We start from the raw sequence: 23,448 nt of genomic DNA, 5'->3' as shown, positions 1-23,448 counted from the left end.
GAGTTGAAAGTGTAAGAAACTGGTTGGATAAAGGCTAATTTCAAGAGTCAGGTATCAAGAAGGAAAAAAATCATATGCTTACATAATTCCGAGAAAAATAGAACATCCTAGCCTTTGTAACAATTGCATTTGGAGAACACAGAGTTGATTTATCATTCATTTTATTCTCATTGCAACAAAACTGTTAAGCCAAAAAGCTGTAAATCAACATCCCGAGTAGATTCGTTAGTGGCTGTGCAATTAATTAAAGCTAACTCAAATTATAAAAATTATCAGAGGTTAAAACTCATATTTAAACCCAGGCACTTAATTGAGGCATAGCTTATGGTCATGTATAAATCCTTCTGGGCTTTAATTTCTTTTTTTTTTTAATGTTTATTCATTTTTTTGAGAGACAGACTGAGAGTACGGTCAGGGGAGGGCAGAGAGGGAAGGAGACACAGAGTCTGAAGCAGGCTCCAGGCTCTGAGCTGTCAGCACAGAGCCTGATGCGGAGCTCGAACTCCTGAACTGTGGGGTCATGACCTGAGCCGAAGTTGGCCGCTTAACTGACTGAGCCACCCAGGCGCCCCTAAATCCTTCTGGGCTTTAAATTTAGACAGACCCATCAGTATACCAGTCTCATTGACATGCTTATGTGTTTCAAATCTCAAGTCTCACAGTGTATTCCCTCTGGTTCCTTGAATTATCCTGAGGAGTGTTAAGAAGGTTACAAAGAAAACATACGGGGGGCGCCTGGGTGGCTCAGTCGGTTAAGTGTCCAACTTCAGCTCAGGTCATGATCTCGCAGTCCGTGAGTTCGAGCCTCGCGTTGGGCTCTGTGCTGACCTCTCAGAGCCTGGAGCCTGTTTCAGATTCTGTGTCTCCCTCTCTCTCTGACCCTCCCCCATTCATGCTCTGTCTCTCTCTGTCTCAAAAATAAATAAACGTTAAAAAAAATTTAAAAAAAAAGAAACATACTAAATATGAGCAAAAGGAAATAAATTAGCTAGATATTTTCTAAACTTAAGATAATTGGATTATTACTTCTTGAAGATAAAAACATATATGCATAACTTCTTCCTAGAATCTCAAATTGAAAAACAGAAGAAGCCACTGAAAACGAACCTCTTCCAAAACTGTGATTTATCAAATGTCCTACTGGGCTCCTTAAAAAATGTGTAAAATCACTATTTGTGGTTATAGTTGCAGTTATGTCTTAATATACATGAAATACTATTTATTTATTCCTATTAATTTAAGCACTTTGAATCAGTTACTCTTCTTTTTAAGAGAATACCTTCTTTGGCTTAAAATTATACTCTGCTGACATTTATTTTTGGATGATGATAATAAAAATGAGTCAGTAATAATTAAAAATAATGGTTATTTGGTTATATGTAAAACTGAGACACTGTAGACATTAATACATTCCAGTAGACATTACATTTTAAATAGCATTTTTTATAGGGTTTGCTTGCCCTGTAAAGATTTTTGTTCATTGTAATTCTTATCTTTGAAATCATCAAGGAGATATGAAATCTTAACAATGCCCTCATGATGCAATCTGAAGCTATTGGCAGAGCTATCTTCAAATACAGTTTCATAGAGTCAAAGGTTTTCCACTTAGATAATGGTTTCATAAACCACACCCAGTCTGAATATGGACTTTGCTTACTTGTCCTGTGTTTTCAGATTCTAGATTAATTTGTAAATATAGTGATCATGCTTACTGACAGGATTACAAGTTATCATAAAGTGTTTACCATCTGAAACCCATTAGTTGTGTTTCATGCAAGTGTGTTGCAATGGCAATGGTATTAGAGCCCAAATAATCAATTTGTGTTGCTGGTTTAAGAGAGGAAGATTCTGTTTCTACTATTTTTCACAGTTTAAACAAGAATGGATGATTTTCTGTTATGATGTATGTCACTGAACTCAAGGCATTTGGTTCTAGACCAGCATTTTCACGGAAAGGAAAACATGTTGACGTAGAACTTGGAACAGCTACAATGAGTAACACAAGAGACAAGTTAAAAGGCCATGCAATAATGTCACCTGTCAGGGGAGGCTCTTTCTTGATGTTTTAGTTAAGCTCTTTAACTTCCATTATTAGTTGAAAATTCTGCAGAACTTTCCCCTAATTTTATTTTACTTTTTTAATTTCAAGTTTTTATTTAAATTCTAGTTAGCATATATGGTAAAATTGGTTTCAGGTGTTGAATTTAGTGATTCATCACTTACATATAACATCCAGGACTCATCAGAACAAGTTTGCCTAATTTTAAAATGAAGGATTGTCTTGTAAGATACACTTGGTTTAAAAGACATAATTTAAGCAAATTTGAACAGCAAGTTCCATAAAAGAATCTCAGGCTTAGCGAGTGGGATTCAAGGTTACAGCCATCAACAAAACAGGTGTTTAGGCATACAGCCAACGTTGTTTACAGAACTGTTATTAGACTTGGGGACTTAGAAAGTCATTTGAATGACTGAAGAAAGCTGTAAACAGATTGTTTAAACCTTGAAAACTATAGATGTGGGAGAAACCAGTGGATTCAGGCTACAACTTTAGTGGACCATTGATGTTTTTCAAGTCTGAGGATTCAATTTAGTGGCTCAGTTTTGTGTAGCTAAGAAACGTTGGTCCAAAAAATGAGAGCAATGATAAAATAACTGTTCAGTTAATGATTGCCATTTATTGTGTATATAGAATACTCTAAAATAGAAAAATCATATTGTTTCCATCAGGAATTAAAACTCATTTCTTACTGGCATTCTCAACAGTTAGCTCTCAACTTTCTGGAATGAAAATTTCTTGAAACTAAATTTCATGAGTTTTCTTAGTGCTCAGCTCTAGGATAGTCATGCAGATCAGAAGAAAACAGGATTTAGTTCAAAATCTGGGCTCAATGGGTTTGAAAATGGAAGGCAAAGAAGGGTACTAGGCAATGAGTTATTAGCCAGAGACTGTTTTATTTAAATTAGGTTCCCTAGAATATTTTTGAGCCCAGACTAGCGCCTCACCAGTCTTCAAACCCATTTAGCCCTTTGATGAAATCTATGTGTACACCTGTCATACAATGAAAGTGACTGCTCAGAACACTCTCCTTTTTCCCTCACTTTTAAAGCAAGAAAATTGAAACCTATCACGCGTATGTCATAAGATTGACATGGGAAACAAAAAAAAATGCAAAATCTCAAATATTTCTGCACCTGCTTTGTGTAATGCAATTTGCCAAATATTCTGGGATGTTCAAAGCTGGACAAAACACAAGTATTTTTCTGAAAAAGCCTTAGATATTGGATGGGCAGGAGAAATGGATATATGAATAAATGTAACTTAAGGTAGAAAATGATATGTGCTACAAAAGGTAGAAGTAAATTAGTATCATATTTCTCAGATAAAAATGTTATCCTTTTATAGAGTGTGAACAGAGTTTTCATATGTGAAGTTTTCTATGACCTTCAAATATCTATTATGTGGATATAAGGTGATTCAGAAGAAAATATACTGGGGAGCAAGTAATGAGAGCAACTGCTTTGTTTAACTGGACAGATCATGATTCAAGTATCCCTTCTCAAGTTTACTAGTTGTGTAATCTCACATCAATTATTTTCCCTTCTCATTGGCAAAATGGAATTATAATAGCATCTTTAATTACATTTGTTTTGAAGAAAATGAGAAAATGCATATAAAGTTCCTGGTACTACTACTACTACTTATTATTATTATTATTATTATTATTTTCATTTCTTTAATTATATGGTTTGGCAAGTGTTATAGTTTCATCAATGTTTGAGTACTTACCTTGATGAAATATAGAATAACTAGTGTTGTTTTTCTTTTTATCTCAATTGGTGTACCCCTATCTAATGTGGAAGTTAGAGCAGTAAGTTTGATATTGTTGTCAAAGTATGTGACATTTCAACTCCAACAAGGATGATTGATGATAACTAATACATATGAGTAGCACTGTATATCACAGTGTATTTTACATGTATTGTCTGAATTAATCTTTATAATAACTAACAGGTAAATACCAATGTATCCCCATTTTACAGATGAGGATAAGAAAGTGAGTTCATGCTTCTGGATCCACTGAATGAATAATAGTTTTAAGAACAAGAAGTATAAAATTTACCTTGTCTTATGACACAGAAAGAAATTGTTAGGAAGATACAGAATTAGTAGGTATCATGTAGATTTATTACTCCCACCATTTTAAAGAGTATTACATCAGATATGTGCTGTTATTTCTATACACAAAACACTGTTTCTAGAACTGTTCCTAGCAGTAGAGAAGACGTAACAATTAAGTTTGCCTCAATCCAGTTATGAAGTCATGTATTTACATGAGTTACTATACATAATCCATAATAGAGATATAGGCAAAGTACTAAGTGACAGAAAGTAAGGGAAATCTGAATTCTACTCAGTGTTCATCATGGAGGTCTGAATGAAGAAGGATCATATTTAAGCCTGGCCTTGGATAACTGGAACTTTGTGAAGAAGATCCTATACAGAGGGAATAAAAGAAACAAAAGTATGAAATATTAATGAAATGGTTACTATACGGCTATACTTGCAAATAGGAAAGATGGTGGAGACTTTTGGAGAACTTGCTAAATCTGAGACTGTTCTACAGGCAATTGTGATAGAAGTAAAGGACATTTCTGCCTCTGGATGACTGTGACACCCTAAATATAAGTTTTCTTTATGTTACATAGTGGTGACTCTGGTGGAGTTATGAATGACAGGAGAAGAAAAGATTATGAGAAGCATTTCAGGCACTATTTCACAAATTAACATGAGAGGTGATGAGCTACTGGTCTGGGAAAATGGCTAGGGAATTAAAAAGATGTGATGGAGTCAACAGAACTCGATAGAACTAAATTTAGGGAGGGATGGAGCATTCGATTCTACGGTGACACTGGCAATTTTAAAACCATATAGTTTGGAGGAAAATGGTGAAATAAGGAATGTATGATGAGGTATGAGTTGGATAAAATTGGGTGAGGATAACAATGATGACAGGGTAATATTTATTCTATTAAAAATATATGTCTGTAAATTAATATTAAAGCATTAAAAATTTTTACAAATAAAGTATTATGTAAAGCATACTTATGCATTTTTATCTGTATAAATCAGGAAAGATAAATGCAAGAAATTGTAAAATAAGGTAGATGGTCTTGAATGAGATAGGAAGTATTCTAAGATCAAGAAAGAGTGATCAGCGTTACTGGGCATATGAAACCAGATAAAAAATTGTCTAACACCATATTGATAAGCAATAAATTAGCTAGAAGTTGTAACTGGACCCTGCTTACTGAGAAATAATACTCTTAATTATGAGATGCGAGGCATAGTAAAATAAATGGTAAACTGGTGTGAGACATTTAATAACAAGGACTTGATGAAAATAGAAGGCAAAAAAGGGTACTAGGCAATGAGTTTTAAGCCAAAGACTCTGTTTCATTTAAATTAGGCTCCCTAGAATATTTTTGAGTTCAGGCTAGTGACTCACCTGGTAATGGAATGACTTGGAATATAAGGATTCAAGGTGGAGTAAAATAAAAGCAGCTCCTGACTCTTATTTTCCAACTATTGTTAAGAATATGGCTGGCTGCATATGAGGCAACTACTAGAAAATAACCAGTCCAGAATTAATTAATCATGAATAATGTAAATAATATGCTAATGACAGGTGCCTGGCGCAGGGTTTTTTTGTGCATTAAAGTCATCATCTTATGTAGTCGTTATAAAAACCTTAGAAGGTAAGTATAGATCAATGTACTAATGGAACAGCCATGCAATTACACTCATCACATCCTCAGCCAATACAGGAGAACATAAAATTCAGAAAATAAAAATGTGAAAATGAAAGTCTGAGACTTTACAATTCTTGACGTAGAGCTTATATATGGAGTCATAATGTTAACCACAGAGATAACAGTGAGAAGAAAATAGGCCTGGAGGCAGAGCTTTGAGACATCTTTAATTTTTCTGAAGCTTTTGGGAAACATTGCAGGCAACAATTAGATTTTTACCCTTAAATGTAAGTGGTCTGTGGGGATGACAAGTTCAAGTTGTTCATCCACCATTGACAAAAAATTTGAATTATATAAACATTAACTTTATCGTTCTGCAGTTCTTTTCTTTAATGTTTTGTGTTTTGTTTTGTTTTTTTTTTTTTTTTTTTGAGAGAGAGAAAGAGAACAAGTGAGGGAGGGGAGACAGAGAACACAAAGCAGGTTCCACTAGGTCAGTGCAGAGCCTGACATGGGGCTCGAACTGACAAACCATGAGATCATGACCTGAGCCAAAATCAAGAGTCACTTAACTGACTGAACCACCCTCACGCCCCTCATTCTGAAGTTCTTGATGAGATGTTATGACCATGCCAACTTCAGCAACTTTCTTGACAACTTCATGCATGACATCAAGTTTGGTTAGATAATGTGGTCATCTGAAGGGGAAGCAAGAGACTAAGAAAGCTGCAGAAAGGTTCAAGGAGAACTGGAGGGGACGAGCATCTCAAAGCCAGGGAAGAGCGTTTAAAGAAGGAAGTAATAATATGTTTCAAATGTTACAAAGCGGCCAAAAAGACTGAGAATTGAGATGAGATTTTTTTGGACTTCAAAGAGTAACTTCTACAGAGCAGTGGCGGATGAAGCCAACAAACAATGGATGGAAGACGGAATGACCCAGAGAATCATCAGGAACTACAGACAATGTGTGCCTACCTGTGGCTTTTTATAAACTTTTTATAAAACTTCTTAAGAGGACTGAATCTTATCTATCCTTAAATAGGAAGAACAGAGACATCGCTCACAGATCTAGAGTTCCTAAGATCAAGACAGGAAAGAAAAAAAAAAAAAAAAAAAAGACCAGGGAACTGTAACTCTCTCATCCGCATCTAATACTTTGGCAAATGTGTCTGACATCTGGCTCAATGTAAGAGTTGGCATCATTCTCTTTGACTAGGAGGAAAAGTTGAAGAAATGATTACTAAGGAGTCCTCCATCGCTTTGCATACTCAAAATATCTTCTCTACCATCATTTACCACCCTAAAAGGGAATGCTTATCTATTTACTTAACATTTGTGTCTTCTTCACGGGTGCTGCTAAAGGAAAAGGAAGTTAAAGACAACAGAAACACAAAATGTTAACACTCCACAAAACAGAAGAATATTTAGAAGGGCTAGGAAGAGTTTTCTAAGTTCAGGAAAGGTTACAATATTCTACAGTTGTACCACAGCTAGGCAAGCATTAACATCCCCACTGTTACTATATAATTAAATACAAGATGACTAGGGGACAGTCTGAGGTGAGCAGGCATATATTCCACTTGGCTGACTTTCCAGCTGAGCAAATGTTTCTCTTGGATTGAACACAGACCTTCATTTATTTTCATTGTGAATCATTTTCCTGGAAGTCACTGTTGCATAAATGGTGCTTCCCTGACTCCTGATTAACTGAGACAACCAGAATCAGTAAGTATGCAAAGAGCTCAACAGTCAAGTTTCTTTTCCAAGATATTTCTTTATCAATTTTCTCATTCTGGACTGTGAAATGGTCTTTCTGTGAGGATCTCCAGGCAGTAGTCATGGAATTAATCCTGATAATGCTTGAGGACTGTGTTCTTTGCTCACATAACTATACTCTAGACCTCCCTAGAATGTGGTGGGAAGCCGTCATCCACCCTGAGATCTGACAGCTTGTGTTTTCCCTCCACTCTTCCCACCCAATGGCAGAACCTGGACAGATGCCAAAGAACTTCTAGAGATATGTAGAAAACAATTTAAAAACAGCTACAAAAACTTGGGGACCAGATGGAGATATTTGTATGACCAAAAAAAAAAAGTATTTTATTATGAAAGTTTCAATTAAAATACCATTTCCTGTAAAAAATATGGGGGGAAAACAAAACAAAAAATCTAAAATGTTGACTGCTCACCTCTGAGATATATTATTCAGGGCAACTGCTATTTTTCCTTTTTTGTAAGCATTGGTAATATCTAGAATTTCCAGAGCTATCAAGAATTTGACTATAATTTTTTAAAGCGTCTTAAAAACCAACTTTACATAGGAAGTTATAAACATAAGCAGATTAACATAATCACGGATTATCACTGGATGATCATTTGGATCATGGAATATTGGGTCTGAAAGAAGCAATCTTATTATGGCACAGATGAGAAAAAAATGAGTGAAGGGAAAATGACTTGTCCTTTGACAAATATTCACATTACTCAAGGTAAGTGTGTACCTCTTACCTTAAAGGTGAACCTCATCTTAGAAATATCTCTATTCTGACTGAGTTCAAGCCTGAGTTACACTGTGAGAGCCAAATACTGACCTAGAATCAGTCCATGACCTAAGAATCACTTAAATATTTACCAGTGTGTGACACATAATTGGTGGCCCATGCCTATCATACAGTCGGTGCTGGATAGATGAATGAATGATAATAAAAGTTGTTCAAAGACAGGCTCATTATAGTATGGTATGGTATGATATAGTATGGTATAGTATTACTATTATTATATATTATAGTATATATTATTATTGTATATTGTATAGTATTACATTATATTATAGTAAACTGGTAAGGAGGGACATCAGTTTGGAAACTGAGGACCATGTGCTTTCTTTTCTCTGCTGCCTGGGATAAATTATGTTAGCTCAAAATTTAAAAAAAAAACAATAACAAATAAAGGAAAAATAATCACCAGTCGTAAATAAAAGAGACTGCTACCCAGTTAGTAATTATGTCAAGCAAATAAAGCTGTCCAGTTGTGCTCTAGCTTCATTTGACCTATTTAGAAAAAAAAAATTAAAGAAGAAAAAAGAAGCAGAATGAAGGAATATATTATCCTAACAGAGACAGTTCTAGCTCTGAATCTACATCTAATTCTGTTTTTTACCAAGTATCCAACATAAATTCTCCCTCTCAGCATATTGGAGGGTGAAAACACATGCTAATACCAATAAATTGGATATGTTTGGGAAATTTATGTGTGCATTATATAAAAAAATATTTGCATATAGCCCCAGATGGAGGAGTCAACAGAGCATGAACCTTGGTTGCCAGGATAACAATGTACACATTACACTGGCAGATGAAATTTGTGTGTGAGACAATTCAATGGCTGATTACAAGAGTGACACATTCTGGGATGATGTGCCTTTAAATTCAGCAGTAAACATGGAAATGGGACTCCTGCTGTTTGCCAGCACACGTTTCCACATGTCTGGCTTATTCCCAAGCACAGCTTCCTAGAGCATTCAAGGTGTGTTTTATTTACTGATTATCCATCAGCTATAAAAGAATAAAATCCCCACAAGGTATTTATAGAGTATAGTTTTAAGCACCCTGTGGTCTGTGTGGCATGAATGATAATGGCAGGAGCAAAGTGGAAAAATTGTTAAGAACCAGCAGGCTACGTAAAGGTGCTAAATACGTGCTAGGTTCTAGCTATGTAACCTTGGCAATTGATTGATTGATTGATTGATTGATTTCACAGCAGTTACATAAGTTCTTTAAACTGTACAGTAGACATGATAATACTATTTATTTCATAAACATCTGTGAGGATTTAGTAAGATATGTACACAAAGAAATCACTATAACATCTAGCAAACGGTCAAGTGTGCAATAATTGTTATTTTCAATCCTTTTCTAAGAACTGACATTTTAAGATCTGAGATGTGTCTTAAACTGAGTCTGCATTTTCAAAATGTGATATTAGGTGTTCCCTTGATAGTGAATGTCACTGGCATTTAAAATAGGAGAGACGGGGGGCGCCTGGGTGGCGCAGTCGGTTAAGCGTCCGACTTAAACCAGGTCACGATCTCACAGTCCGTGAGTTCGAGCCCCACGTCGGACTCTGGGCTGATGGCTCAGAGCCTGGAGCCTGTTTCCCATTCTGTGTCTCCCTCTCTCTCTGCCCCTCGCCCGTTCATGCTCTGTCTCTCTCTGTCCCAAAAATAAATAAACGTTGAAAAAAAAAATTTTTTTTTTAAATAAATAAATAAAATAGGAGAGACGGGGCAGATCATTTGTGATGAAACTGATTGTCCAGAAGGCTGAGTGGGACTCATGACATAAATCGTGAGCATGCACGGTCTATAGGAGCAGCACGGCCAAAAGTCAGTTGAAAGAGAGTCTGAGACTTTTCAGAAACATTTCTGAAGAAAAGATCCCGAGGAGAGGATTTGGGCCCAGTTTTAAAACCATTGGGTCAGAAAATGCTTTTTTTGTTTGTTTTTCTTCCCTGAATGTACTCAGGTCTTTCATTTAATGTTGTCCTTGGCCCAGCCCCCACCCATTCAATCACATTGATCCCCTCGGTAAAATGAATACTAGAAGTCAAAAGGGAAGGGGCCACATTATATAAAACTCTGCAAAATTCCTAAACACAAACTGCACTGCTTATGCACCTCCTCTCTGTAAATAGAGCCATTATAAAAGGGAGAGAGACATAGTCCTGTCCTTTTGTCACTGATTCTGTGCGTCCCTGATATCTGAAAGGCATCCACATATTAGTAGTATGGCCACTCCCCTTGGAAGTTATGGGAGACCATGGTACCTGCAGGGCAGAGGTGGATGGGAATGGGAGAGGCAATAGCAATGCCCAGTAGGAGTGCTGAGAGTATCAGGCACAGAGTGAGCCTTCGATAAACATTTGTTTAATGGCTTCATGTTCCCTGTACTGGGTTGAATTGTGTCACCCCCCAAAAGATACGTTTAAGTCCTAAGCCATGGTAACCGTGAATGTGATCTTACTTAGAAACAGGGTCTTTGCCAAAGCAATGAAGTTAAAGTGAGGTTATACGGGGGTTGGGTGTACCTTAATCCAATGAGATGTCTTTGTTAGAAGGAGGAGATCTATACGCAAACATCCATAAAAGAAGAATGACGCATGACTATAGAGGCAGAAACTGGAGCAATGCATCTACAAGCCAGGGGCTGCCAAGGATTGACAGCATCCACCCGAAGGTAGGCGTAGCTGGCATGGAAGGATCCTCTGTAGAGCCTTTGGAGAGAGCCGAGGGCTGCCAACACCTTCGTTTCAGACTTCAAGCCTACAGTGTAGAAGAGAATACATTTCTGTTTTTTCAAAGCACTTGGTTTGCAGTACTTTGTAGCAGCCACCCCAGGAAATTAACGCAATCCCCAAAGAAAAGGTATCGTCCAAATACCTAGCGAAGTCTATGGGGCTTAGTGAGGAGTTCAGACACCTACTAGGTGGATCTATAGTGCCTGATAAAATGGCAATAAGAGAGCAGTGCTTAGCAGAATCTATAAAGTCTCTCTGCTATTGCTGGGTGAGGGTTGGTCACACTGTTTACAATGCACTTGCAAAGATAACCTTCGAGGGGCTGCCGGTAGATTTTGAATAAAAAGGGCAACAGAGGGGACATTGTAGGGAGCTAGAGTTGATGAGCAGGTAAAGACAAAATCCATCTCCCCACGGCCTCAGTCTCAGCTCCAAGGTGGGGAGGTCCTGGGGAAAAGTAGGCCACAACAATATGGAACAGTTTCTACCTGATTATGTGAAGAACTACATCCGGCTGTCTTTTACTGCATTTGGATCTCTTCGAGTTGTAAATGTTTTAGGGTCACTTATTACCCAGAAATGTGCTTTTTGCTAGAATGATTATGCCAACCGTTGCACTTAAAAGGCTCTTGATCACTGAACACAGTGAAAAGTAATTTGGAAATGCTGACTCTAGAGAAATGTTTTGATAACAGAAGCTGCCGAGTTGAGCCAGAATGAAAGCATTTCTTAACCTCAAATTGAAAATATTTTAAAAAGCATGGTAAAAAACAGTAATAACAAGCCTTAAAAAGCCGATGATAAACCTACACCAGAAGTAACGATTAAATGAATTTTGACTAAACAAGATCCATAAAGCACCTATCACAAGGCCCGGGTCCATTATAGGTAATAGAATGGTTGATAAGCATAGGAGTATGATAAATGTTAATGGTGAATTGCAGGTATATTTTTTTCTTCTTAAAATTGTCTTTCTATGATTGAGTGATTTGTAGTAGATACTTAGTCAGCTAAGGCCGAAAGCATTACAAAGATGTCAAGATAGCCTTGGCAGGTGGTTAGAAAGGTTCCATAGGAAGGGGTTGAAATGCAAACAGCTACTGTACCCACTCTGTACATTCCAGTGCTTTTCTTGGGGGGAGGGGCAGATATACTGGTCGGAAGATGGCTGTGGGTTCAACAATAACAACAAGTTTTAGAGTATATTAAAACTAACATTAGAATTTCATTGCTTCCACGAACCAGGGTCAGCTCTCTGTCTGTTACTAATGTTGATTTAACCAAATGTATGCCACTAGAAACCCACTGGCATACAGAAGTTAGTAACGTGGGGCTGTAAATTAGAGCTGTATACTGTAGGTATGGAGGTCTGCCTTTGATCAGTACATGTGCGGTTTTTCAAGTCAGATGGTAGAGCAGGCATTTAGTTGGTGTCATGGAGTCCTTCAAACGATGAACATTAGGGTCCTCAGTGGTTTACAGAGCACGTGGCAAGGGGAGACTCTAAGTCTCTAACGTGTAGAGAGACAAACAGGCACACGTTCAGTTTTGAAAAGATTCAAAAGAAGGTAGTATCTACTTACCTAAATGTCCAGAAAAGTGTTTCTTTCTGTCCCTAGAGAAGATTGAGAAGCACGAAGGATCCCAATTCTGTTGCTGTAACAGAGTGCCGTAGACTGAATGGCTTCAACACCAACTTGTTTTCTCACAGATCTGAAGGCTGGCAGTCTGAGATCAAAGTGCTAGCCGAATCTAATTTAGTTCCCGGTGAGAGCACTCTTCCTGGGCTCATATATAAATGAGGAGAGAGAGAGAGAGAGAGAGAGAGAGAGAGAGAGAGAGAAGTCAGGAGAGAGAGAGAGACAGAGAGAGGCTGATTTTAAGGAATTAGCTCATGTAGTTATGGAGGCTAGCAAGCCCAAAATCTACTAGGCAGGCCTGCAGGTAGCCTGAAGATTCAGGGAAGACCTCCTGGTGTAGCTAGGATCCTAAGGCAGTTTGGAGGCAGAATTCTCTCTTCCTTGGGGGAACTCAGTCTGTTTCCCCTTATGGCCTGTAACTGATTAGAAGAGGCCCACTCACTTAATGGAGAGTAATCTGCTTTACTCAGAACTGACTGATTTAAATGTTAATCTCATCTAAAATATCTTCACAGCAATATCCAGACTGGTGTTAGACCGAATATCTGAGTGCCATGGCTTAGCCAAGTTGACCCATAAAATAACCATTACATCCACGTATCCTTGAACCGCATGAGGGTAGCGATTATGACTGCATTGTCCATTAGTCTATCTCTAGAATCCAGACACTAGAACAGGTATACAGCATATAGTAAAAGCCTCAGTATTTCTTGAAAGATTAGCTTCTTTTGAAGATTAAAGATATATTAGCCACAATCCAGAATATTACATAATACAAATCAGTAGTAATGGCAAGCTAAAACAAAGACAGGGCCTATTTATTTTTTTAAAAAAATTTTTTTTTCTTTCAACGTTTATTTATTTTTGGGACAGAGAGAGACAGAGCATGAACGGGGGAGGGGCAGAGAGAGAGGGAGACACAGAATCAGAAACAGGCTCCAGGCTCTGAGCCATCAGCCCAGAGCCCGACGCGGGGCTCGAACTCACGGACCGCGAGATCGTGACCTGGCTGAAGTCGGACGCTTAACCGACTGCGCCACCCAGGCGCCCTGACAGGGCCTATTTAAAGGCAAGGGCTATTTGCAGCCTTTCTGTCCCATGTTACATGGAGATAATACTGTGTCTACAAATGAGTCATCCATCAATGAGGAAGGATAGTCAGAGGAAGGATAGTCAGAGGGTGCCCTCTATCTTTGATCGGAGCAAAGGCCAAGTTGCAAGTCTACTTAGATATTCTCTAAATTAAATAAAACTAGGTTAACAATTCATTTATGGTACATGAAAAAAATCAGAGGCCTCGTCCCCTACAGGGTTTTTACTTTATCTCAGTGATCTTGACTCACACTGTTTCTCATGCTGCCAAATATACTGATCTGTAGGCATTGTATGACAGACTTTCAAGGTCATGGACACAGGTAGATATTTGGGCTGAGATTTAAACACTTCACATTTCTGCTTCATCATTGCGCTATACACAAACAAAATGTTTTCTTAGAAAACAAGTTGGAAATTCATGTCAGCCTTTATTTAGATGTAATTCATAGTAAGCATTGCTAACACAGACACAATTTTTCTCTTTGACCTGATTTCTAACCTTGTTTTGTCCTGGGTTCCATGACCTTTCTATAAACGATGGTAGTGAATCATCTCTATCTGTTTTGAGAAAATAGGGTTCTGGTGTACTCTGTTTTCTGACACACGATTTGAGGTTAAGTGGAAATCGCTTTTTTTTTTTTTTCTTTATAGCTCATTCCTACTCCTTCTGTATCATTTCAGGAGGTTTTCCACAATGTACTTCTTAATGCTGAGCTTTCCCTTTGTTTGGTGTCTTTCTCTGCAAAGTGCTAGAGACAGCATGAGCTACTGTGCAGACAGGTAGGCTTACACACCATCAAAGAAAACCTGTTTCCAGCTTTGGATCCTGTCTCCTTTCCTCTGTCTTTTTTCTTTTTGGCTACCACTAATCTTATTTTGTTGATTTTATATAAAAATACCCATATTGTTGTTTCTAAATACAAAAATCATATCCATCTAAAAAGAAACATATTACTCTGAAAAGTATAAAGTAAAATTCACTTCAAATCTCACTTTGCTGGATAATATTTGGATAACTATAATGAAGACAGGCAGATCTCTCTCTCTCTCTCTCTCTCTCTCTCTCTCTCTCGTATGTGGAAACGTGCGTGCACATCTGTGTATACACATGTGGTGTTGCATATCTTCATTGTGTCTCCCCAGATGCCTGCCCTCCCCTTCAATAGGCTTCCTTAGCCTCTGGCTTCCAATTGCATTGGGCCAATCAGAAGCTCCAGAAGGAAGTCAGAAGGAGGAATGGGAGGGGCGCCTGGGTGGCTCAGTTGGTTAAGCGTCCAACTTCGGCTCAGGTCATGATCTCATGGGTCGTGGGTTTGAGCCCCGCATCGGGCTCTGTGCTGACAGCGCGGAGCCTGGAGCCTGCTTGGGATTCTGTGTCTCCCTCTCTGCCCCTGCCCTGTTCATGCTGCCTCTCTCTTTCTCTCAAAAAAAATAAATAAATAAATAAATAAATAAATGTAAAAAAGAAAGAAAAAAGGAGGAATGGGAGTGAAGACTGAGGATTTATTTCTTTAGTCTCCTCCCTGTTGACTTGCCTGTAGTTGGCTGTGGTCCTCTATAGATCCTCGCTCAAGACAGACATTTCTACAAGTCTCTGAACTACTAGATTTTGGTAACAGCTGCCTGCTGCCCACTGCTTATCATCAAGCCTAGGGGTTGTAAGGTATTAGTTGAAACCAACCCAGCGTATGCACTATTCCTTGGGTCCCTACACCATGTTAATTCCTTAAAAACATCTTTTTATGAAACACTCCTTCTTTGAATGTGCCATCTGTTTCCTGTCTTTTTGGATAACTCCCACCTATATAGTGCGCATCTCCATACTTACACACACACACACACACACACACACACCTTACTTTACTAAAATGGAATGGTCCATGCTGCTCAAACATTTTTTATTATGTACCATATTTGTTTCTCTAGTTTCATCTTAATGGATATTTAGATTATTCCATTTTTTAATACTATAAGCAACAGGGGCATGAACATTTTCATGTATATGTTTTGCCAAATTTTTGCAAGATTATTATTTTACGTAAATTCCTAACAATTAGATTTCTTTGTCAAAGTTTATGTGCATTTTTAAATTTGAAAGATATTGTTATTATTTTTTCTTCTTTTAGATTGTTGTGCTAATTTGAATCCTAACAACATAGTGAGTATTTTTGTCTCCTGCACGCACTAACCAGTATTTTATCTTAGCAAACATTTTCATCTCTGCCAGTCTGAAATATGAGAAATATGGGAAATATCTTTACCATTTTGATTTTTATTTGTCTGATTATGCACAGTATTCAACATCTTTCATATGTTTTTTTAGTCATTTGTATTTATTTTCCTGGGAACTCCCTCTTTACATCCTTGGCCCAAACAATATTTTTTTTCAATCCCAAATAGTGTCTTTAGTAGAAAAATTAAGTAATCTTAGAGCCTTCTTGATTTTACCCTAAGAGATGTTTTAAAGTCATGTTAATCCATTTCACTTTTCCTGTAGGCTTCTAAGTTGTGTTTTTCTAATGTAAATATAGTTCCAGGAGAGGGAGTCGCAGTTTATGGGCCCTCTGATTGGTGAAGCCTGTCTTGCTTCTTCTCAGATTGTATGGTAATCTAATTTTTAAATACTAGCCAAAACTTTGTATTTTCTTTTTCATATCAGGCTTGAGGCATTTGTCTTGTATTTCTTGACCTGTCCTTTGTACTTCTGAAGCAAGCTTTAATGGACATCACTGGTCACACCATCCTTCACTATCCCATTCTGGTTTTTAAATTATTTAATTTTTAAAAATATTTATCTATTTTGATAAAGGGAAAGAGAGAGAGAGAGAGAGAGAGAGAGAGGGAGGGAGAGAGCACAAGTGGGGGAGGGGCAGAGAGAGATGGGGACAGAGAGAATCCCAAGCAGGCTCCGGCTATCAGCACAGAGCCTGACGTGGGACTCGAACTCATGAACCATGAGATCATGACCCGACCCAAAATCAATAGTTGGATGCTTCACTGCCTCAGCCACCCAAGGACCCCCAAATCTAGTCTTTAGATGTGTATCTACACAGCAAAAGCAAGGAGCAGCATAGAATATAGAATCTACATCTAAATATGTGAACTGTGATATCTATATTCAGAGATACCTAAAAATGTATGCAATATATAGACAATCCTCCTGGGCTTTACTCAATCTGGGTAGATTTAAAATGAACCCAGGTAAGTAATGGACTGGAACAAAAGGAATCACATTATGCCTTTATTCATGCTTAGAGCTTGACTGGAAAGAAAAATCAAGTTCATTGTAGAATTTCAGGAAGGATTTCAGAAGATCTAGTTGGCAATGAATTCATTAGACTCTGATTAAAGATATTTAATTTTTTTAATGTTTATTTATTTTTGAGAGAGAGAGAGAGAGAGAGAGAGAGCAGGGGAGAGGCAGAGAGAGAGGGAGACACAGAATCTGAAGGAGGTTCCAGGCTCTGAGCTGTCAGCACAGAGCCCGATGTAGGACTCAAACTCAGGAACCGTGAGATCATGACCTGAGCCAAAGTTGGAAGCTCAACTGACTGAGCTACCCAGGCACCCTTATTAACGATATTTAAATGTTAAGTACACACACACACACACACACACACACAAACACAAACTACACATATAGTGTATTATAGCTTCTCTATTTTATGCAGAGAATTTCATTCTGGCATTACTAGCTGTTCTATTTTACTGGTCCCATTAGAAATTGTGTTGTCTCTTCTAGAGAACTAGATTTGGTCATCCTGAGTATGGTGGTGATATGTTCCTCAGTGAGAAAGAAATTACAAGAACAGAAGTCAGTTGGGTGCCTGTGAAGCACTGGTGAGTCACTGTGTTATTCATGGTCAAGATATTCCATTTAATTTTCTCAATGACTTCTAGAATAAGAATTATCATCTCCATTTTTTGAAGTTAAGTAACATCCTCAGGATCACATGAAATAAAGGAATATGGTGTTGGATTTGAACCTAGGACTTTCTTGATTCCAAATTCCATGCCATTTCCACTACCCCAGCGCTTCTCAAACTGTCTATACTACAGGACATTTTGATTTTGGTTTTGTTTTTCTGTCACAGACCAGTTTGTGGTCCATCTATGCATAATCAATATGAAACTCCTTCTATATGGAACTCATGCAAATTCAAGGACATACCAATTATTCTAGCCCATGTTCAATGAGAAAAGTCCACTGACCACAAGCTTAGGTGTCAATGTCACATTCTAGAAAGGCGTTTGTACTTACTACAAAATCTTTGTACTTACTACATTCTGGTAACAAATAACTTGCAGAGTAGTCTTGGACTGCAGACCACACTCAGTGTCACAGTGCACTAGAGAATATTGCCAAAGCCTAATTTATCATCTGCTTTATAAAAGACCGCACATTATAATTGAATTCAAAGTATGGAAGTAAAAATTCTGCCTTTATGTGAAGCAAACCTAATACAAAATGGTCATTCAAAGCTTTTGTAGGAATAAATTATTCCCTGAGGAATGTGCTTGATAAGTAATAAACATGGAAAGCCCTTGTTTGTTCTTTGTTAGGCAGAGGAAAACTAATTTCACAGTTTGTTGTAGCTGAATGTTTGGCATTTGTTATGTTTATTCTTATTCTGTGTTGTGGATATTTAATCTTCCCCTTGGAAAATTACTTTTTATTTAATGAGATATTTTACCCAGTCCATTTGTAAATAAAGCAGCCATACTTAAATAATTCGGATTCCTGTGGTTCTCATTTTACATCTGATTTCCTTCTTGGCTGATCTACCAGTTTACATGGCTTGATTATCTTCCCAAATTATCTTACCAGGAATACTCTGCAGGGTCTTTCCTGTGGAAACTATATTAAACCTTTAATAATTCAGCAATTCTGACACTGTCACACCTTCCGCAAAGTGCAGTTATCTGGAAGACATTCTTCCATGGACAACATAAAAAATATCCTTCTAGTATCAGCATAAAAAGTATAGGAACGATCCCTGGGGATTTAAAGAAATGCCTTTAACTAATTAGAAAGACTACTTTAATATTTATCTCCAAACTGTTTCTGTTCAATATGTTCTGACCTAAACAACATGCACTTATAGTAATGTGTTCCCATTAAAAAATAATTTATTTTGTAGTGAAAGCAAGGAGCGTTTACATGTCCCTTCTTGGGTGAGTTTTTCTGTTGGTTGTGAAGAATAGAGGGAGGAGTTCTTTATGAAGGTGATATCTAACTTCCACAAATAGTGTAATAATTTCTCTTTTTGTTAATCACCAGATCACCATTATATTTATCTATTGTGAAAGTTATGAATTTGGAGGGTAAGGATGCAGTTAGCCATTGTTCTTTTAGGAGATAGTAATAAAATATTTTGGATTTGCCTAAATCATCATTTGGACTAATGAGGGACTCAGAAAGTAACACAGAAAAAAAAGTCTGAAAACGTCATCTACTTGGCTAAATGGTAGGGAAAAAGGTATTAGATAGATCAATAAATGGGAAATATCCGAGACTAGCCCAATTCCAACATGCTCCATGTAAGAGCAGTGCTGTGATCTCCGTCCTATGCAGGACATACTTCATGCTCGTGGCTGTCACCCTATAGTTGGTGGCCTTAGATGGTTGGGAACAATATCTCTCTGAGTGATTCTGCACAGCCAAGCGTAGTTCTGAAAACTATTTTCTACTGATTCCTACTATTTGTTGAAACAATTTGTATCTAACATTTAGGTCTGTATTTGTTTCATGGGACTGCCATAACAAAGTACCATAAACTGGGTGGTTTAAAACAACAGACATTTCATTGTTGCACAATTCCAGAGGCTAGGAGTCTGAAATCAGGATGTCAGTGGGGCCCTGCTCTTTCTGAAACCTGCAGGAGCAATTCTTCCTGGCTCTTTTCTTGCTTCTAGTGGGTTGCCAGAAATCTTTGGGATGCTTTTGGCTTGTAGCTGCGTCACTGTAATCTTAGCCTTCATTGTCACATGGTGTTCTGTGACCACCTTCTCCTCAGGTTGTCGCTCAATTTGGATTAGGGGCCCACCCTGCTCCCCTGTGGTCTCGTCTTAACTAATTACATCCACAATAATCCCATTTCCAAATAAAGGATTTTATTTTATTTTCAATAAAATTCTGAAATAATGAGGGTTAAGACTTCAATATATCTTTTATGCGAGATGCAATTCAATTCCAAACATGCCATGAATTGCATTTTTGTAATTTCAGATGAAAATTCTGGTGAAGGTATTTTCCATGAGAGTATTTTCCACTGGTAAGCAAATATTTGTTAAAACCTATAGAACGTCCTGAATGCTAGCTGTTGTAAGCTGTAATGGGCATTACAGCAATATCAGTCTGCACATTCTGACTTCTATGCGCAAATCATAAATGACCTTGATAAAGCTTGGGTGATTTTCCCAGGGTGAAATTTGGAGCTGAGCATTGGGGTCATGCTTTCATTGTACGTTGTCTGTGTTCTGAGCACTGCACTAGCCACATTCCTTATCCTATTCATTCTTACAAAACTATAAGAAGGTAGAGGTGCGTGGGTGGGCATCTGACTTCATTTTGGCTCAGGTCATGATCTCATGGTTTGTGAGTTCAAGCCCCATGTTAGACTCTGCACTGACAACACAGAGCCTGCTTGGGATTCTCTCTCTCACCTTCTCTCTCTGCCCTTCCCTACTCATTCTCTCTCTCTCTCTCTCTCTCTCTCACACACACACACACACACACACACACTAAATAAATAAATAAGCTTAAAAAACCATTTGGGTCCTTTAAAAAATACAAGAAGGTAGTATAATCAAGTTCTTCAGTTAAGGAGACATGACCTGGAGATATTAAATTAACTTGTTTCAGAGAATTCTATGGATGACACAGGATTCAGACTCTACCACACAACATTCTAATTCTCTGGGAACAGAGGGAAAGTGAAAGGAGAAGTTGAAGAAATTGTACTTGGCATAATAGGCAGGGTTTTATTATGTCAGCAAAGTGTGAAGTGTTATAACCTACCAAAGCTAGTAACTTCATAGGTTTCTCAGTATTGCCCACAACGCAGTAACTGCTGTGTGTTCTTAATTTACCACTGAAACATGATGATAACCTTTATTTATATGGTAATAAATTACCTTAATTTAACTTCTAATATCAGAATTGAATAAGGTTAATTGAGGTCCCAGAGCACATATGAAGAGTTTGAGAGACTTAAACACCAAAACCCTTACTGCACCCAAAGCAGTGAACATAGAGCAGAACCATGGATAGGATCATGATTGCTATGTAATTACAACTGTATACTAGTAATTATTTCAACAAGCCTTTTCGACTGTCTAATCAGAAACCATGAATATGTCGGAAGTCGGTTGTACTGTAAGGCCTTCATAGCTAGCTAGCTGATGGCACAATCGGTATAATCACTGTCCTGGCTATAGTCACAGATCAACACAACCCTTGGGCTGCAAGCACTTTGTCTAGCACCAAGCCTCATTGCATGCTATATGTACATATTGCATACTAGCACATACTAGCATTCACTCCCATTTCTCTGCAGCAGAAGAGTTATCTCAAATCTATGAGCAACCCAATTCCAGAATTCCTTTTAAGGGTCCACTTGTTGGGGCCACCTCAAGCACCATTTCCTGTGTCTTGTCATTATTGTAGCAGGAAACGGTGTACTCAAAGTAGGTAATTTGAGAATGCTCTTTGCAAAGCTGTGGACAGAGTGTGGGAAACCACAAGGTATGATGCAGTACACCAAGAGTAGACACAGTGGAACATCATGTCCACCCTTAGGCTTGCAAGAACAAAGTCAAGGAGCAGTTAACATGGAAAGTAAGACAGCTGTGCACAGAAGACCACATAACAGATTCTGGAATCCTTATTTATTTTTAGTTATAAAAGTATTTGTTTATTTTTGAGAGAGAAAGTGAGCAGGAAAGGGGAAGAGAGAGGAAGACACAGGCTCCGAGCAGGCTCTAGGCTCTGAGCTGTCAGCACAGAGCCTGACACGGGGCTCAAACTCATGAACTGTGAGATCATGACCTGAGCTGAAGTCATATGCTTAACCAACTGAGCCACCCAGGCACCCCAGATTCTGGAATCTTTAGTTAAGGGACGCAATAGCTCACACAGAACCCAACAAGAGAGTAACAGGGCATGTAAAAACCATGACCTCAACTCTCCTCTTCCCCTCCAATCTCCTTTTGGTCAAATCTTACCAGAAACTAGAGGACAAAGCATGCAATGCAGGTAAGTCAGCCACCCAGGACACAGAACAGGGTAGGGAAAGATGGAAAATAGATCTGCAGGGCAAAAAGAAGATGCATAGTGCACAGTTGCCAACACAATCCAAGTCCTTGTATCTTTCCCTTAGACACTACTTTTACTTAAAAGCCCTTCAAGAGGTGACTTGATTTTCTCACATTTCTAATATCTCAGTATTGCAGAGTATCTCAGAACTCACAGTAAGAGAGGATAAATTTCTTCACCCTGGCTTATGCTTCCAGTCCCTTCTTTACTTTCTCCCTCAAAAGCTCATTAGAAGCACCTCCTATCAGGAGTATCATGATAGTATCATGGAAACTATCAAACATCCCTCACTAATGCAGATGTATATTAACCTCAGGGTCACTAAAGATTTTAGTACATGCCTTGCTGTCCTTATGTTTACACTACTTCTGTTATGATTTCTGATTTCAGTATTTAACACTAGCTTTCAGTTCCTTAACCTCCTGAGTCGCAAGCACCTTTTTCCCATAGTTATAACTAGACATTTCTTCACTGATCGCTACATCATTTCCAGTATATCAATCATGCCAATTTCAAGTACCCTGCTCTTCAGCTAATATTTTCTATATTCCCAGCTCATTTTCTCTAATACTTTTACTCCTGTAATTCTTCAGCTTCACTAGGCCACTTGTCTACTGTGCCAGTCCTTTTGTATTTTGCGTCTATATCCCATCACGGTAATTACTTTCTTGCACACACACTCTCCCTTGCCCCATCCTCCCGTTGTACTTGTGCAGAATAATCTTTACCCTGATTGAGCAGCATAATTCTCTATATTCACACTACACCTCTATCCAAACACCTGCATGTGACTAGAATAGAACATACAGCATGCTGATAGGTATCTCTTTAAATTTATGATCACAAATCTCAAGGGCGACTCTCGGCTCTGCCAAGCAATCCTACCATATTATCTCAGGGAAACCAGTTTCCCTCTCTATAAGACTTCTGTTTCACACCTTCTACCCTACCCTTGGGTCCCTAATACCTCTTTCTTTCTGAAAATCAGCTGATGCCTTTGGATCTTTTTAATTCATATTTTTTAGAGGGAGGATACACATGAGCAGGGGGTGAGGGGCAGAGGAAGAGAGAGAGAGAGAGAGAGAGAGAGAGAGAGTCTAAAGCAGGCTCTATGCTCAGTGCAGAGCCTGACCCAGGGCTTGATCCCTTGACTCTGGGATCATGACCTGAGCCAAAATCAAGAGTCAGACACTCAGCCAGCTGAGCCACTCAGGCACCCCTGGATCTTTTTAAATAAAATATTGAAACAATCAGAAAATAATGCCCTTATTCTTTCCCCCCTAAATCAACATCTAGCCTACATCTGCACTCATATATTTTGCCGTTCACCTTACAATTGTGAAACCA

General features: G+C 38.2%; 2 long non-coding RNA genes across 4 annotated transcripts in view; one reads left to right on the top strand and one right to left on the bottom strand.

Moving 5' to 3' along the window:
• The window catches only part of LOC121044768 (uncharacterized), a 184,468-nt gene that overhangs the window by 148,269 nt on the left and 12,751 nt on the right, over window positions 1-23,448 (top strand). For 2 of the 3 annotated variants that reach the window (XR_005797467.1, XR_005797466.1), the window contains exon 6: window positions 17,527-17,624. The exons of the other annotated variant lie outside the window; for it this stretch is intronic. This is a non-coding gene — a long non-coding RNA (uncharacterized LOC121044768). The remainder of the gene's footprint in view (window positions 1-17,526; window positions 17,625-23,448) is intronic. 3 annotated transcript variants of the gene reach the window in all.
• LOC121044770 (uncharacterized) lies at window positions 4,234-12,829 on the bottom strand. Its single transcript, XR_005797470.1, has 3 exons — window positions 12,633-12,829; window positions 10,840-11,074; window positions 4,234-4,498 (listed from the first exon to the last, which is right to left on the bottom strand). It is a non-coding gene; the product is annotated as an uncharacterized LOC121044770 (long non-coding RNA).

The sequence above is a fragment of the Herpailurus yagouaroundi genome, unplaced genomic scaffold, assembly GCF_014898765.1.
Source record: "Herpailurus yagouaroundi ecotype Mexico unplaced genomic scaffold, PumYag 189, whole genome shotgun sequence".
In the NCBI taxonomy this organism is placed as follows: Eukaryota; Metazoa; Chordata; class Mammalia; order Carnivora; family Felidae; genus Herpailurus; species Herpailurus yagouaroundi.
The sequence above is the reverse complement of the archived record's forward strand: the minus strand, read 5'-3'. Positions and strand labels throughout refer to the sequence as shown.